Source organism: Triturus cristatus, chromosome 5_1 (assembly GCF_964204655.1).
Source record: "Triturus cristatus chromosome 5_1, aTriCri1.1, whole genome shotgun sequence".
In the NCBI taxonomy this organism is placed as follows: Eukaryota; Metazoa; Chordata; class Amphibia; order Caudata; family Salamandridae; genus Triturus; species Triturus cristatus.
The window spans coordinates 47,740,668-47,759,762 of NC_140587.1; the positions used below are offsets into that span (position 1 = coordinate 47,740,668).

A 19,095-nucleotide genomic window follows, 5' to 3' on the forward strand; every position below is an offset into this window, starting at 1 on the left:
TCCCATCAGTGTAAATCTCAACCCACCCCCGTGGGAACTATACCTGAGTCGGAGTGTGGTTGGGTGGAGCCCGGCAGATTCGAGATGTACGCTTTGTATGGGCCCCATATGTCTTTTGGCCTGGCTATGGTGGGGAGTAGACTTGAGTATACCTCACTGTTCAGGCTACAGTACGCCATGGCCGTGAGCCACGCTTTGACTGTGGGGACTGACCTGCCTCCCCAGCGCCGAGCTATTTCCCGTTTCGCTAACAGAAAGCCCAGGGACGCCAGCCTCCTAACTGACGTGGGAAAATTGACCGTGTATCCCAGCAACGCCACCTCTGGGGTAGGAACCAGTGTGAGCCCTAACATCTCTCCCAGTGTCTCGTGTACCTGTGCCCAGTATGGTTGTAGTTTCGGACAGGTCCAGGTCATATGGGCAAAGTCAGCATGAGGCGAGGCGCATTTCCAGCACGTGTGGGGTCACCTGGGATCAAGGGAGTGGAGTTTATCTGGCGTCATGTAGATTCTGCGCAAGTACTTATAGTGCAGGAGTTTGTGACGACTGTTGAGCGATATCCTATCGGTGACCTTGCAGCAGGCTGACCACTGCTCTTCCGTGATGGGCCTACCCAAATCCCCCTCCCAGGCCATACGGAGTTTGTCATCTGAGCAGGGGATCAGTGTCGCACATAACCTGTCCAGTTTAGAAATTATATGTGTCCCCGTATCCTTGTCAATGAGTAGAGTAAGGGGCTCGAAGGAAGCCGGCTCCAGGGGGAATCCCTTAATTTCCGACCGAACTGTAGAATAAAGCCGGTTGAGGATGAATCTATCCATGAAAGTGGCATCGTTGAAGCGTGCTTCTTCCGACACCGAGAATATGTGCCCGCCTGGGTACAACTCACCGATCTTGGTGAGGTTAAACTTCGTTAAGGTGCGTTGCACCAGTTTTTCGCCAGTAACCGGCTGCCATCCCACATTGGGCAACGGGAGGGAGGAGGAGTATAGAAGTGGCTGGTCCAAGTAGCGCAACAGCCTACTCCAGGCCCAACTGGTGGTGGACACCGTTTGAATATCCACCGGATGTCTAGGCACGCCACGGGGCAATACCGCGGACAAGCGGCCCGGGAGCACAAAATCCGCCTCCGGACAGAGAAATGGAATCAGAGCGTCTGGGTGATACCAGGCATAGGCATGGGCACACTGAGCCACCAGATAGTATAGGTACAGATCCGGAACACCGAAGCCGCCTCTGTCGTGTGGAAGCATGAGGATCTTCCAGCAGATCCGGGGGTGTTTCCCTCCCCAGACCAAGCGAATCAACTGGGACCGCAAGGATGCGAAAAAGCTTCGGGTGAGGGGAATGGGAATGTTATTAAAAAGATACAAAAATTTGGGGAGCACTATCATTTTTATGATGGCGATTCTAGTGGCCATGGACAGCGGAAGCCGCAGCCAACTGTCCACCTGCGATTCAAGTTTTGCGATAGCACATCCATAATTCAGACGGATAATTTCGTCCGTGCTCTGGTGTATGTGGATGCCTAAATATCTTACAGAGTCCGAGCACCACTCCAGCGGAAACTCGCAGTGCCAGGGGGTGGTGCCACTAGTCAATGGGAAAATGATAGACTTATGCCAGTTGATGCCCAACCCCGAGTGGCGCCCAAAGCGAAGTATTTCACGGAGCAGAGGGGCCAGGTTCAACTGAGGCTCTCTGACATACAGTATGGTGTCGTCAGCATAGAGGGAGACCAACAGGGGACCCGTCCGAAACTGGAGTAGGTGCCGCTCCTGAAAGTGCAGGGATTAGTGGGTCCATGGCGAGAATGAACAGCAGCGGAGAGAGCGGACAGCCCTGGCGTGTGCCGCGTGTAAGCGCAAACTGGCGCGACAAGGTGCCATTAATACGTAATCGCGCCGTGGGATGACTATATAAGAGCCGCGTGGTGGCAATGAAGCCAGCCGGCATTCCCATTCGCTGCATTACAGAGATGAAAAAAGGCCATTCTAATGAGTCAAAGGCTTTTTCAGTATCGAGGAGGACGGCCGCCGCGGGTGTGTCAGGGTTTATTCGATGTAATACTGTAAATAAAGTCCGCAAGTTCAATGAAGTCGATCGATGGGGTACGAAACCCGACTGAGCGGGCGCAATAATAAACTCCTTCAATTGGGACAGTCTGTTGGCCACTATTTTGGCGAGAATCTTATAATCAAGATTCAATAGCGAAAGGGGCCTATACGACCCACATAGCACATAGCGCCGGGTCTTTGTTTGGTTTTGGAAGCAGAACAATAACTGCCTCGCTGAGAGTGGGCGGGAGTGACTCGCGCTCCAAGGCCTCCGCATACACCTCGATAAGTTTGGGTGCCAGCAGATCCGAAAATGCCTTATAAAACTCGCCGGTTAGGCCGTCGAGACCCGGGGCCGAGGCGCCCCGCAACACCTTAATCGCCCCTCGGACCTCCGCCACCGTTATGGGCTCCGCCATGAATTCCTGCATACCCTTTTCCAGAAACACCAGCGCAATTTCAGACAGGTAGTCATCCCGCGCCGTGGAGCTGTCACTCTGTCTGGTCGTGTATAGCGCCGAGAAGTGGGACAGGAACTCGTCCCTAATTTCCAAGGGCGTCGTGCGGAGCACCCCATCTTCGCCCGTAACCTCAGTTATGAAGGACTTACTGTATGGCGGTCGCAGGGCCTGCGCCAGCGTGCGCCCCGGACGGTCTACCTCACCAAATCGACGTGCAGTGTGATATTTGCCTAGATATAGAATCTCTCTATCCGCTGCCTCCCTATAGTCGGACAGGAGGCACAGCCGTCGAGCGCACACGTCATCTGATGCTGCCCGTCTCGCCTCCGCATCTAGCGCTGCCAACCGCGCCTCCAGCTGAGTGAGCATCGCGCGAAGTGACTTTAAGACCCCAGCATGCTTCGCAATGCAAACTCCCCGAATGTATGCCTTGAACCCCTCCCAGAGCATGGCCCACGTGGCCACCGAGCCTGTGTTGAGTGCAAAATAGTCCTCAATCGCCTCAGTGACCTCGTGACAGAAAAGTTCGTCTAAGAGCGCCCTACTCGGGAATCGCCACTGTCTCTCAAAACCTTCAGGGCGAGGAACAGCCATGCACAATAAAACCGGAGAGTGGTCTGAGTATGTTCTAGGAAAAGTCTTCAAAGTCCGGAACCAGGGGGATAGACCCGGGGAGAGGAGCCAGTAGTCAATTCTAGTCCAGGTGTTGTGTCGGCCCGAAAAATGAGTAATCGGTGGTGTCAGGGTTGCGTTTGCGCCATATGTCAATCAGGGAAAATCGCCGGCAGAGTTCACGGAGGGCACGACGTGCCCTGGGCTTAGAGTCGGCGGCCTCTGAGGTACTATCTAACCCCACATCTAGCAGTAGGTTGAAGTCCCATTAGGAGCGGAGCCAGCTCCAGGGTCGCGAGCCTGTCGGCAAGCGAATGGAAAAAGTCTGGGGAGTCAGTGTTGGGAGCGTATACACACACCAGGATGATCCCGTGACCCATCATCACCCCTCTCACCATGCAGTAGCGCCCTTCCCTGTCCCCAAGGAACTGCTGGCGGTGAAATGGGACTCTCTTGTGAATCAGCACTGCCGCACCCCTAGCATAATTACTAAAATTGGCAAAGTACCTGTGTGCGCCCCAGGATGCCGCAAATCGGGAAGTGTTAGTGGAGTGCAAGTGCGTCTCTTGAATGAATGCAACATCGACTTGATGTCTATTCAGATAGTGTAGCACTTGTCTGCCTTTGCGTGGGTTATTAAGGCCCCTAACGTTCCAAGACATTAATGATAGGTTTGTGGGGTTCTCAGTCAATACTATACGAGACATTTAAACATCATAAAAAGCAGTGGGACCCAGGGGACAACATCAGCATCAGATAGCACCAAGGTTAGTACACACAATCACGCATGTTAATGCTTCCCGACACAGGATGTCCATCCCCTCTGCACTGGAGGATTAATGTGCAGGTGAATCACGCCAGGCAATGCTTCTCGACAAGGGCTCTCAAGCCCCCTCTACACTGGAGGATCCATGTGCAGGTGAATCACGCCTGGCAATGCTAGCCGACACAGGATGTCCATACCCTCTACACTGGAGGATTTATGTGCAGGGGAATCACGCCTGTCAATACTCGCAGACACAGGATGTCCATCCCCTCTACACTTGAGGATTCATGTGCAGGTGAATCACGCATGTTAATGCTTCCCGACACAGGATGTCCATCCCCTCTACACTGGAGGATTTATGTGTAGGGAATCACGTCTGGCAATGTATCCAATCGCAGGATACCCATCCCATCTACACTGGAGGATTTATGTGTAGGTGAATCACGTCTGGCAATGCTTACCGACACAGGTTGTCCATCCCGTCTACACTGGAGGATTCATGTGCAGGTGAATCACGCCTGGCAATGCTTCCCGACACAGGATGTGCATCCCCTCTACACTGGATGATTTATGTGCAGGTGAACCATGTCAGGCAATGCTTCCCGACACAGGTTGTCCATCCTCTCTACACTGGAGGATTCATGTGCAGGTGAATCATGCCTGGCAATGCTAGCCGACACAGGATGTCCATCCCCTCTACACTTGAGGATTCATGTGCAGGTGAATCACACCAGGCAATGCTTCCAGACACGGGCTCTCCAGCCCCCTGTACACTGGAGGATCCATGTGCAGGTGAATCACGCCTGGCAATGCTAGCCTACACAGGATGTCCATCCCGTCTACAGTGGAGGATTCATGTGCAGGTAAATCATCATGGCAATGCTTCCCGACACAGGATGTCCATCCCCTCTACACTGGAGGATTTATGTGCAGGTGAATCTTGTCAGGCAATGCTTCCTGACACGGGCTCTCCATCCCCCTATAAACTGAATGATCCATATGAAGGTGAATCACGCCTGGCAATGCTTCCAGACACAGGAGGTCCATACCGTCTACAGTGGAGGATTCATGTGCAGGTGAATCAAGCGTGGCAATACATTGCAAGACAGTTCCAAGTGTACAGGGCAAGCGTATAACGCATCCTACAGACCGTACAAGTACATGCAACATACAGTGCAAGCACATACCAAAAACATAGCAAAGTGCATTATAAGGAGGGCTCCGGGTTCTAATGGTATTTATTTTTTTGCCATTTCCGTCTGTATTTATCCATATTTATTTTGGGTTTTGTGGAACATTAAGCTGTAATTAGTATATTTCCACATTTATTTAACCAACAAACATGCACTCATGCTTGAGTGTCTGCCAGGTTTCCGTGCTATGAACACCCACAGAACATAAATCAGTTTACTTATATGAAAATACGCAAATTTCAGTATCAATCTTGTGCATATCTACTGTTGTTCAAGCCTCTTTAATAAACTTCCTTTTTTTAACCCCCTTATCTATCAATCCACTCATCTATTGGCTTGGCAGTCATGGCAGACAGTATTTAGAATTACTCAGAAAGCAACCCAATTTCTGTTTTTATCCACATTAGAAATAAATACAGAGAAGAAAATGAAAATGCTTCTTACCAGTATGCATCTGTTCTTGGCATGTAGAGCTGCAGATCCACATACTAAGCATAGCTCGCCATCTGGTGTTGGGCCCGGATATGTGCACTTGTTTTTGTCTTGGAGAAGTCTTTGGAAGTCACAGGATAGGGGACTCCTCCTTTGGATCATAGTGCGCATGGGCATCGGCGCCATCCTTAGATTGTTTATTTTTTTTGCCAGCAGGGAAATGATGGAGTTTTGTTAGAAAGAGAAAAGATGCCCATGTATGCTGCATCTAAAAAAGATAATACTGGAACAGATAAAGGTAGCCGGGGAGGCGGGTGGGCGTGTGTGGATCTGCAGCTCTACATACCAAGAACAGATGCATACTGGTAAGTAGCATTTTCCGTTCGAGGCATATGAGCTGCAGATCACACACTGAGCATAAATTGTATAGCAGTACCCATCTCTAGCAGCGACCACCAGTATCTGTTGCAGTAGTTTGAAATAGTGTTTGGAGTACAGCCTGGCCCACAGTAGCTTGTTGTTTTGTTTGCACATCTACACAATAGTGTTTTGTGAATGTGTGCGGTGTAGCCCATGTGGCTGCTTTGCAGATGTCATCTAGGGGAATGTTCCCTAAAAATGCCATTGAAGCCCCTATCTTTCGAGTAGAGTGGGCTTTAGGAGGAACAGATAAGGTGCGTTTAGCTTTGTGATAGCAAATCTGTATGCATTTGACAATCCACCTTGCTATGCCAGATTTGGATATGGGGTTGCCCTTATGTGGTGGTGAGAAGGACACAAAACATTGTTTGGTCTTACGAAAAGGTTTTGTTCTTTCAATGTAATAGAGCAGTGCTCTTTTAACATGTAGAGTGTGAAGAGCTCTTTCTGCAACTGTCTGTGGTTGCGAGAAGAATATGGGCAACTCAACAGACTGGTTGAGGTGGAAGGGAGAAATAACTTTAGGCAGTAATTTTTGATTGGTTCTGAGAACAACTTTATTATGATATAGTTGTAAGAACGGTTCTTGAATAGTTAGTGCTTGTAGCTCATTGACTCTTCTAAGGGAAGTAATGGCTACTAGGAAAGCAACTTTCCATGTTAGAAACTGTAGTTCGCATTTGTGCAGAGGTTCAAAAGGCGGACCCATTAGTCTTGTGAGGACAATGTTTAAGTTCCACACAGGGGAGGGGGGGTACCCTGGGTGGAATTATTCTTTTAAGGCCTTCTATAAATGCTTTGATGGGAGGTATCCTGAAGAGTGATAAGTGTTGTGTATTTTGTAAATAGGCTTCTATGACAGCGAGGTGTAATCTAAAAGATGTACAGGCTACGTTACACCTTTAAAGATGCAGTAGGTAACCTATGATGTGTTAAATTGACACATCTAAAGGATTGATGGTGTTGTTGTGGCAATATATCACAAATCTTTTCCACTTGGCTGCATAGCAGGCTCTAGTGGTGGGGCGTCTGGCTTCTCTGATAACGTTCATACAGTCAGGGGAAAGGTTAAGGTAACCAAACTCTAAGACCTCAGGAGCTAGATCACTAGGTTGAGCTGTGCTGGGTCCGGTTGTCTGATCTCTCCATGGTTCTGGGTTAAGAGGCGTGGGGAGAGGTGTAGTTTTTGGTGCGGGACTAGACAGTTCCAGTAATGTGGTGTACCACGGTTGTCTGGCCCATGTTGGAGCAACTAGGATGAGGGTCAGTGAATGTTGCTGAAGCTTGCGCACTACCAGTGGGATGAGTGGGAGAGGCAGAAAAGCGTAGGCAAATCTGTTGGACCAATTCATCTATATCGCATTGCTTTTGGACAATGGGTGTGGATATTTGGCGGCGAAGTTTGGGCATTTGGCATTTTCGTGTGTGGCGAAGAGATCTGTCTGGTTGCCCCCACAACTGGAAAAAGGGTTGAAGAACTTGTGGATGAAGTTCCCACTCGTGAATCTGTTGCGTTTGACGACTTAACAGATCGGCGATGCTGTTCTGGACTCCTGGAACATGTTGGGCTAGGAGAAAAATGTTTTGAGGAATAGCCCATCTCCAAATGCTTTGCGCTGGTTGGGAGAGCTGTAGGGAATGTGTCCCACCCTGTTTCTGGATGTAGTACATGGCTGTCATGTTGTCGGTGCGGACTAGGACAGCTTTGCCTGATATTTGCTTTTGGAATGCCTTTAGGGCTAGAAAAATCACTAGTAACTCCAGGTGATTGATGTGGAGTAACTTTTGTTGTGGAGTCCATGTGCCCTGCATGGTGTGATGTAATAGATGAGCTCCCCAGCCAGAGAGCGATACGTCCGCTGTTAACACAATCTGTGGAAGCGGCTTGAGGAACAGTTGCCCTATGCAAAGGTTTTTGGTGTTCCACCACTGCAGAGAACGATAAGTGCGGCCGTCCATCAACACCAGATCGGTTAGCTGACCTTGAGCTTGGTTCCGCTGACATGCTAAGCACTCCTGCAGAGGACGCATTTGGAGTCTTGCATGAGGTACTATGAATATGCAAGAGGCCATCATCCCTATGAGCTGCATGAACACTCGAGCTGGAAGGGAGTGTTGAGGCTGAAATTTTGTTAGGAGTTTCTGTATACTTGCTATCCTGGCCGGACTGGGTTAAGCAAGTGCTTTGGAGGTGTCTATTGTGGCACCGAGGTACTGTTGGATGTGGGATGGTTGTAGATGAGACTTTGCGTGGTTTACTGTGAACCCTAAGTCGTGGAGTAGCTGAATTGTTGCGTGAGTGTGACGTACACACTGATTGTATGAGCTGGCTTTTATGAGCCAATCATCCCAATATGGGAAGACGTGAATGTGTTGTCTTCTCAGGTGAGCTGCAACTACCGCCAGACACTTGGTGAATACTCTGGGTGTTGTGGTGACTCCGAAAGTGAGTTCTTTGAATTGGTAATGCTGGCCTTCCACGACAAACCTGAGATTTTCTGTGAGAGGTGTGAATGGGAATATGAAAGTAGGCGTCGTTGAGATCTAGAGTGGCAAGGAAGTCTCCTTGGGAAAGGAGAGGAAGGACTTGTTGAAGCGTGACCATGTGAAAGTGGTCTGAGTGTATGTAGAGATTTAGGGGTCTGAGGTCTAGGATAGGTCTCAGAGATCCGTCCTTCTTTGGGATGAAGAAATACAGGGAGTAGACTCCTGTGTTTTGCTGATGCAGGGGGACCGGTTCTATTGAATGTTTTTGTAGGAGGGAGATTACCTCCTGCTTTAGAAGTGATAAATGTTCTAATGACATTGGGTACTGTCTGGGTGGTATGTTTGGGGGTGTGGAGTTGAGTTTCAGACAGTAACCTGTTTGAACGATTTGCCTCACCCACCTGTCTGTGGTAATGGTGTTCCAGACAGGAAGGAACTGTAGTAATCTTCCCCCGACAGGTGTAGGATGGTCCAGGGGGAGTGGAGGGAAGTCATTGGGTAAGGGTGGAGGCCGAGCGAGTGTTGTTAGTTCTGCCTCGACCTTTGTTATTATTGCCTCTGTAGCCTCCTCTCTGATAACCCTTGGTGAATGTGGTTTGGGTGGGAGTCTTGTAAGACGTCGAGGGGTTGTCTGAGTAATAACCTCTGGTGTTGCCTCTGTAAGAGGAGCGACGAAAGGAGCGTCTGGGAGCTTGCGATTGCAAGGCTCCCATTGATTTAGCCGTGTCAGTGTCTCTTTTCATCTTCAAGAGATGAATCTACGGTAGGTCCGAATAAGTGATCCTGGTCAAATGTCTGATTTAGAATGGAAGTTTGTACTTCAGGTTTAAAACTGGAAATGCGAAGCCAAGTGTGTTTACGGCTCGGGAGGCGGTGTCTGCCACATCTAGAGCGCAGCGAATGGAGGCGTTAGTGATGAGCTTACCCTCTTGTATGAGGTCGTTAGCCCTGTTTTCATATTTGTCAGGCAGGTGTTGCAATAGGGTCTCTAGCTGGTCGTAGTGCACCCTATCATACCTAGCTAACAAGGCTCGAGTGTTGGCGATATGCCATATGTTAGCTGCTTGAGAGGCTGTGCGTTTACCGGAAGCATCCAAGAGTTTGGACTCTTGGTCGGGAGGTGGAGCATCCCCTGACATTTGAGAGTTAGCCCTCTTCCTGGCGTTGGAGACTACTAACGAATCCAACGGAACGTGGCCTTTAATGTATGCTGGGTCTGCTTTATATTTCTTTTCTATCCTTGGGTTGATAACCCTAGCCCTAACCGGGTCTTCAAACACATCAGGTGCATGTTTAATACCCCCTTTTAGCATGGGTAGAATGGAGTTTGTCTTTTGTGACATATCAAAAGTATCCATTAAAAAAATCCTCATCCACTGGGTCTGTGTGTAAGTCAACCCCATGGTACTGCGCAGCTCTGAAGCCCATGGTATCCTCTGGAGGGGAAGGTCTAGAGGGATAGGTGTCATCCTGTGGCACGTTAGGGATGTCTGGTGTATTGTAATCGTCCCATGGGTCTGGGGTATGAGGTGGACTAGTATCCCCTAGTGGCTCATCATCTGCACCCTCCCCTGTGTCATCAAAAGTATCATCATCGAACACTGGTGGAGGAGATGGTGTAGGAGAGTGGTGTGGTGGTGGAGGAGGTGGAAAAGGGATCCTGAGAGGAGATGTGGCAATGTCCTTCTTTTTAGTTGCTGGAGCCGGTGTAGGCGAATCTAGTGGTCTCTTTTTAGAGCAGAGTATCAGTTGACCAGTCTTTGGATCTTTAAGAAGAGACTTTTGGGTGGGATCTGGTTTACAAAAGCTCTTCTGTGGGAGGCATGTCCTTCAGTGCCCATTTTTTCGGTTCTGAATGCTTGCGGGGCACCGACTGTAGAGTGGTTTTGTGCTGTTTGGTCTTGGCACCGTGAGGTTTTGAGGTGTCTGTAGAGGCCTGCGGAACCGGGTGTTTTTTCGGTTCCGAATGTTTTTTCGGCTCCGAAGTTTAAGAGTCTGTAGTCTTCGTTAGCAGCTTTCATGTCGGTTCCGATAGTTTTTTAGGAGTCGAGGGATTGGCGCCGGTAGGTTTGGGTGCAGAGTGCGTCGATGTGGAAGCAGTAGTGGGCACCGAGGAGGACGACGGTGTCTTCTTTTTCGGTGCCGGGGTCTGAGTTTCGGCACCAACAGCAGGCTGACTCAATCCCAAGTGGCCTGAAGACTTTGTTGTTGGCTTCTTGGCTGGGCCTGGAGGCGGGGTGTGAGAAGTACTCTCTCGGTGTGCAGCTGAGCCCGAAGGTGAAGGTGTGACTGAAGCCTTTTTCGGTGGTGGGGGGAGGGGGGTCAGGTTCGACGGCAGTACTTACGACCCGTTGCCCAGGAGTGATGTCTTTGATGTCAGAGGCGCTGACGAGGCCTTCTTCGACCCGCTCCTGTTCGGGTACATCTACGCCCTCTTGGAAGATGTCGTCGGGAATGGAAGTTGACGAGCGAGCAATTCTTCTTCGGGCTCAACTATCCTGAATGGTCTTTTTGGAGCGGAAAAAGGCACAAGCTGGACTGTCTCTGGCCTCGTGCTCCGGTGAAAGGCAGAGGTTACACATCTCATGCAGATCTGTGTGTGGGAATTTCGACCCACATTGAGGACACTTCTTGAATGGAGTCCTTTCCATGAGCCAGATTTAGAGGCCCAGGTAGGCCCGAAGGCCTTCGTCGACGACCGGAATCGAGGACTTCAATGTTGGTGAGATGCGCGAGGATCGGGATCGAAAACAATACCGTAGAGAAAGGTGAAGGATTGCGCGTCGAAAGTGGGATCGGTAACGGTACCGAGCTGGAGCGTGATAAACACATCCGAGCCACATCCAGGCGGAAAAAACAATCTAAGGATGGAGCTGATGCCCATGCGCAATATGATCCAAAGGAGGAGTTACCTATCCCGTGACTTCCAAAGACTTTTCCAAGACAAAAACAAGTGCACATATCCGGGACCAACACCAGATGGCGATCTATGCTCAGCGTGTGATCTGCAGGTCATATGCCTCGAACATTATGTTTTCTGTCTGTATTTATCTGTAAAAATCTGTAAAAACGGAAAACAGGGAGCCTTAATTATAAGATAGTGTATACTGTGCAAGACCATTCCAAATGTACAGTGCAGGTGCGCAACGCATCCCACAGACTGTGCAAGTACATCCATCATACAGTGCAAGCACATACCAAAAACATTGCACGTGCATTATAACATAATGTATACAATGCAAGACCGTTTCAAATTTACAGTGTAAGCGTACAACACATCCCAAAGACCACACAAATACATACAACATACAGTGCAAGCACATACCAAAAATATTGCAAGTGTGTTATGAGAAAGCGTATACAATGCAAGACCATTCCAAATGCACAGAACAGGCGCGCAACGCATCCCACAGGCCGTACAAGTACATTCAACATACAGTGCAAGCACATCCCAAAAACAGTGCAAGTGCAATAGAAGGTACAGTGTATACCGTGTACGACAGTTCCAAATCTACAGGGTAAGCGTACAACGCATCCCACAGACCGTACAAGTACATACAATATACAGTGCAAGCACATACCAAAACAAGCATTGAAAATGCAATAGGTCTCGCCTTTGATTAAGTTAAAGCCATTTGCTTTGCTAATGGTACTGTATAGCAAAGCAAATGGCTTTCACTTAATCAAAGGCGAGGCCTATTGCATTTGTAATGCTTGTTCTGTTATGGGGGAGCGGGACATAAATAACGGAGGAGAGGAGGTTGGAAAACAGCTTCATATTGAAAATGTTACTTGGCATTGTAATGGCCGGGCAAGTTAAACGCTCTTGGCTGACATCTGCTCAGCTCAGCAATATGTCGTAGTCTACTGACCTGGCCTCAGCAGCGGCAGGAAGATCTATGGTGGTGGATACGAGATCAGTTGCTATGGGGCAGGGAACTGGTAGAGAAATTCACAGCAAACTATCCAACCATCATCTGTATTTGTGCCAGCCCCACTTGAGTCTATCCCTCCAACCACTCAGAATAAAAAGGCCAGAGTAGCCCCTGAGGGAACGCCAGCTCTTATGTATGTAAAGAAAAATCGCCATGCTAATCTCCCTCCCGAGTGCGCTCCTTATGTGGTTGTTCTTATAAATGTTCCCCCCCATTGAGCGTCATCCTCATCAGGCTTATGAGGAATCACATGACTCACTAAAAAATAGAACAGTATCATGGCTGAATAAAAACTGGGTTTCCAGTCACATTTGCTGACAAAATATTGTCAACAAGGAGGGTGAACTGGATTGGAACATCCAGGAAATCAACAAATGGAGACTGTATTATTGTTAATTTTAAGCATCCCCAACATGTTGCCACAGTTTTATTAAGAGCGGCATCTTTAGTCTATAATGTGAACAGTATATGTGTACGCCCACTTGGTTACTAAAGTCCCACCGAATTCTGGGTCATTTCGACCACTTACTCCTATTCAGCCACTGACCCCTAACGGAGCATACTTGTACAATGTTGGTAATCAGTGTGGGAAAGGGCTCAACATTGTAACGCAGAATAGATTTGATATTCTCTCAGGTCTAGAGTCATGCGATTGACGTGAGGAACTTGTGGGACAGGAAAATGGGAGTTTGGAGGAAGTAGGATGCAACGAGTTATTCTGGGCAAAAACGAGTCAGAATAATGTGATTTCATGGAATATTGCGGGTTTGGACACCAAGATGGAGGATTGCAACCGGATCAGGGACATTAAGCAGTACCAAATCATCTGCCTGCAGGAGATTTGGTCCATTGACTGTAACCACTTCCTCGAAGGGTACAAGGCTTATTATGTCCCTGCAATAGCGACTATTAGGGGCAGGCCCAAAGGGGGAATGGTTACATTCATCTCGGTCGCATTAACTTGTAAAGTACGCAGAGTCTCAACAAGCAGTACTGGAATTATTGGTCTAGTTTTAATGGGGGAAAACTGTATGGCCGGTGTGATTAATTTTTATAATGCTATTAATCTCTGCTCAGCTCCCAGTCAGATAGCAGCATTGAATGGTTTTATTAGTAGTTCCTTGAAGGACTGTGCCCATAATCTCCTGATCATGGGGGACTTTAATGTCCATCCCTGTGGGGATCTTCTTTTTAAAAGTACCTTAGCTCTGAACTGTCCACGATCCGCGGATTTTCATTTTGAACATACATCGGAGGGGGAACACTTAAATGATATGCTTAATGATCAGGATTTAACGGCGACAATGGCATTGACTGACCCCACTATGTGTTTTGAGATACCGACCTTTAAGGGTCACGGGAGGGGAACCTTCAGTGATTATGTGTTATTGACATCATCAATGCAGTGGTTTGTGGGTTCCTTTACTATTGAAGCCAGCGAGTTCAGTGATCACAACCCACTCACTGTACACATGAGGGGTCCGTGGTTAGTTAAAGAAGGAATGAACTTCTCTTCAGGTAGGGCGAGTACGACAGATGGGACACGTCGTTTAAGATGGTCTAAGATCACCCCAGATTTGCTATACAAAGAGATTAAAGTCGCCTGTGCAGATGAGATTACGGTTTGTACGCAAGAAGGTGCACAGCCACACAATGTCCTTAATGCTTTTCAAAGTTTAGCGGATAAGGTTTCAAAGTTGCTGTCAGCTCCAGCAAAGAAGCTGGAGATTAAGGGACCTAAATGGTTTAATCATGAATGCTCAAAAGCCGCTAGAAACTTAAAAATAGTACTGGCAGCCAAACCAACGATAAAAGGCACAAGTTCAGTTATGTCGCAAGATATATAAAACTTCTATTGACCTACACAAGGAATTCCTTAGGGAAGAGGCATGGAGTGAGATTCTTGATCCCTCTACTCTGCAGTGTAGCACTAGATTCTGGGCAGTGATAAGGAAACCTTTTTGGTCCAGGTGCCGGGTGACAGCTTAGAGTGCTATATACCTAAGGAGGACTGGGAAGCACACTATAAGAAATTGTTCTGTTGCTCGGTGGATGAGTCTCCTAGCTCTGCGCTTTCTGTCAGTGGTGAAACAATTAGTTTCAATAGAGGTGAAGTTATTGAGGGCATTGTGGGTCTAACAGCTGGTAAAGCACCAGGGCCTGATGGGATCCCTCCGGACTTGTACAAGTCCGAGCCTAACTTCTGGGCACCCATATTAGAATCTGTTTTTAATGCTGCTGTGAAAGATGGGTGCCCGCAATCATGGGGTCTCTCTACAATTGTCCCGGTTTTTAAGAAGGGGGACAAAGGTAGTCCACATTGTTACAGACCCATCTCACTAATAGACTCTATGGTTAAAATTGTAGGAAGAATTCTATTGCAGCGACTCTCTGACTGGGCAGAGGAAAAAAACATCATATCTATCTCTCAGTATGGATTTTGTAGAGGTCGCTCTACAATAACTCCGTGCCTTAACCTCTTTTTAATATTAAGTGAGTATACCGTAGCACAAAGGGGCACTATCCATCTCGCCTTCATGGATCTGTCCTCCGCTTTCGACTGTGTAAACAGGGGAAAGCTGTGGCAGTCCATGAGGGAGAAGGGGGTGGATGGAGGTGTGGTTGATTTTCTGGCTGGTTTACATAACAACACCAGAGCTAACGTGAGATACTCTCAAGATCTGAGTGTAACGAATAATTTTAGTATTAGAAAGGGGGTTCGCCAGGGATGTATCCTGGCCCCCTTTCTTTTTAACTTTTATATCAATGAACTAGATAGCGTGCTACAGAATGTTCCGGATGACTGTCCAAGAGTCGGTAGGCGGGGAATTCCTATACTTCTGTACGCAGATGATGCGGTCTTAATTTCGAGAACTGAGAAGGGACTTCAATCTCTCCTTGATGCTTTTAAATTGTTCATGACAGATAGAGATCTTTTGGTTAATAATTCCAAATCATTTGTCATGCAAGTAGGTCAGCAACCAAGGAGGACTTTCACATTTAAAATCGATGAAGTTATAATCCCCTTAACAAAAACGTTCTCTTATCTTGGGGTTCTCTTCGATACCAAACTTACCTGGGCCCCTCATCTCGCAAAAAAGAAAGGAGAATTTGTGAGGGTTAATGCTTCTATCTTTAATTTTGCTGCCAAATTGGGGAAAAAACCCATTTGTGCCATGTTAAAACTGTATAATGCAAAGTCTGTGGCAACTGCAATTTATGGTAGTGAAATTTGGTGGTATGTTGGTGGTGAGCAGTTGCAGATTGCTGTTAACTCTATTTTGAAGCGTCTTCTATGTGTCCCTGCAGGCACGTCAAACCTTGTCATACACGAAGAGTTAGGGATGCAATATTTAAGTGACATGTTCTCTTTACGCCCCTTGACCTGCTGGATTAAATTATGGCTAAATCAGGATATACCACTAACGCATTTGATTGTGAGGGATTTTCTGGGTCAGGACAAGGTAACGTGTACTCCTTGGATAAAATATTTGAAATCCAACTTTGCTAGGTTGGGCCGTCCAGAACTGTTTGAATACCCGAGTAAAATTGTAAAAGGGGATTTGGAGCTCATTAAACGGGCCTTCCTTATGGATAGGAGGACCCGGAGGGAAGGTGTGGAGCTCCAGAAACAAAGCGTGAGGAAATGGGTCATGCTGAAAACCTGTGAAACTACAGAACCGTACCTGACTGGCTCACTGACCTCCCATGAAAATTTTTTATTGAAGAGGTTTAGGTTAAATCTTTTCCATCATCTGTTGATCAGACCAAAAACAGATATTTTTTATAAATTGGCAGCACCCTGCGGCTGCGACGGAAAGTCTCCGCAGGACTTGCTGCATTTTATATTTTTATGCAAGTTTTATGAATTCCCACGTAAGCGCTATCTGGAAACTCGTTTAAAAAAAACTCGATTTTAAACAAATCAGACCGGCACTATTGTACTTACAACTTTTGCATAGTGACAGTATCCTCCAAATGAAGGAATTTTTAAAATTAACTGTTAAATTGAGAAACTGTCTGGACCAGTAATGATTCACTGCGTATTTTGCACTATTTATGTCTTCATTTTCAGTAATGACTTTATTTTGGGGAAGAATGTATAGTTATTCATTTTCAGCACTTTACCTGAAATGTGTTTATTCGTGTTTCTTGTGTGATATGTATTTTATAATGTATATGTACTTTTATGGTTTGTAAATGAACCGAAATAAAGTATTTATTGATTGATTGATTGACTGAGGTCATGTTAGCGCTGCAAAGTCCTGGTAAATTAGGCATTGCTTGTAGAGCCAATAAAAACGGCAACAGTGCTGTACACAATACCATGTTTAAATTGTTTTGGTATTACTATTAGACCGTATCTTCATGTAGAATATAGGATGGAAGCCTCGCGTTTTGTGCCTCATTAGCATGTCTTTAAACGTAAAAGCTGGCTATTCGTGGGTGTAAGATAAAATCACAAGCAGCACTAAGGTCTTGGTGAGTTGGGCAGCAGCTCTTCCCGACAGCAGACATCTCTGACGGCTGCAGCCTGGGGTGCGCTGGAGCACTGGTGTCTGACTGTATGATGTACAGTGAGGGCGCGAGAGCAACTAACCTAGTGCCGTTGTAAATAAGGATGTAAATCGCATTATCTCGTCACAATGCTTTAGACAGCACAGGAAAGGGGTGGCTGCGCAACACAATTAACTTTGGGGGGGGAGGTAATGAATTCGAAGTCCCATTGAGACACTCCAATCTCAACAAAATAAAGTACTCCAGCAACGATCCTGAGCAAAGCCATGGACTGACCTTCAAATAGCAGCCATACAAATGTAAAGAATGGAACATTTCTCACCAGTGCATCTGTGGCTACCTTTCGTAGAGTGGGCTTTAGGTTTCCCAAGAAAATGTCAATTTTATTTCACATAACGGGGCCGTTGCGAGCGTCCACGCAAGATAGCATCCCTCCTCTAAAGCTCTGCTGACCTTGCCACTTCAGAAGTGGTTTTCCAGGCCCTGAGCAGCTCCCGGACCTCCTGCTGCGAGGATTAGTGCAGTGTGATGTAGGAGCAACTTTATTGAGGGGCTTTGTGCACCTGGGCCCTTGCAGAGTCTGTTTCCCCGACTCGGCTTACAAGCCCAACGCGACCGCTAAGATGGCGGCGCCTGCTTCACGGGCGCTCCGATGCAACTGAATGCGAACGCTGTGCGAGTGTGCAGCACCAGTATTCACCCTTTTACATGAGACCAGAGACCTCCAGCAGACACTCCAGAGGCCTCAGCAAGCACACCATATAAACCGAAATCCTGTGCCCGCCAGATGAGCCTTTCTTTCTGTAAGGCTGCCCGGGGGGTTGCGCAGCGCCCCCCCCCCCCCCCAAGAGGGCGGCCGCGTTCGTGCCACAGGAAGGCACAGGGGTGGGAGGTCCAGTCCTTGGGTTGCACCAGGGGAGACCCCAGCAGATGGCTGCTTCCGGCGGGGAGGAGACAGGGGTATTTATACTGTCTCCGCCCCCTCCTCGCCCTCGTGTCCTCTCGTTCGCCTTGCCCGCCCCTCCGCTTACCCAGCGTCCGGAGGTACAAAGGGGGGGTTAGGTCTTCTAACAATGTTACTTTGTGTTGCAGGAGGAGTTCCAGGGCGATCCAGGGTCTGCGCATACCAAGGGGTACATCATGCAGCAGCACCGCGGGGTGCTAAGCCAGGATACCCAGGGATGTTTTAGCGTTGTCCCCTGGAAGAACGACGGCGCCCCGTTAGCCGACAGGCGGTTGTGGGTCTGAGCAACCGGGGGCTGCCATGTATGCTCCGCCCACCCCTCAGGGGGCGTGTGAAGCAAGTGGACTGGGGGTCCACGGATGGGAGGGGTGGCCCCTCCCATTAGTTGGTATACACCATCTGGCGTTGCCATGGTGACTCTAGGCTTATCAGACGGGCAGGCGGCATAGGGGCTGGCCTGCCCTGGGATCGCCCGTAAGATAACCCACCATGTTTGCATATTGTTTAGGCTAATAAACCTGCAGCAATATTTCTCCACTTACAATAGTGTTGTGTGGTTTATTTATGTACTTATGTGTTTTGTGACAACTGTTGCCGATATTGGCACTATGCGCCGTGCTTCAACGCGCATGCTGATGTGCCTCTGCGGCCCAACTTTAAGTGGACATTTCAGAAGTGTGTAACATATGAAACCCCCTACTATATGAGTACTCTGGTCGACACTCCAGAACCTCTGCTGGCATGTCATACATGACAGCATCTTGTGCCTAAGAGGTGAGCCTTTCTCCTTGCACCATGTCTCGGCTCGCAAGTTGATCTCTCTCTCTGCAGCCTGTTCTGTACCACACCACGAAGACGTCCCAGTCTCCTCTAACATGCTTGAAATATTAGCGCTGCCACTTAACATCGCTCCGGTCCCAACCTGGGTCGCTGTTCTTTAAATACTATGATCTCCTGATACTACAGAGAACGCTTTCAGTGGGCTCCGGCTCTGGCAAGGAACGCTCAAACAAGAAAGAGGACTGGTCATAACGTCATAAAAGGGCCACTAACAAAAAAGGAAAAGCGTTTCTGCCTATGAGAGGATGGGCGACTTAAGAGCAGTCTTTGCCCTGCTTGTTGCACGAGGCCCATCATAAGAAAAATGTTGGTTTTAAAAGCGCCAATAAAAACAAGCAGCCGTGAAAGTGAAAGCGATCGCGAAAGTGACGCTAATTAAAAGCACAGGCGAAGCGGCATTTTCGTTGCTA

The 19,095-nt window shown here is 48.0% G+C and overlaps 1 protein-coding gene across 6 annotated transcripts in view; it reads right to left on the reverse strand.

The window, feature by feature from the left end:
• Positions 1–19,095, reverse strand: part of ADCK5 (aarF domain containing kinase 5) — a 311,405-nt gene that overhangs the window by 173,868 nt on the left and 118,442 nt on the right. The window lies entirely within an intron of this gene.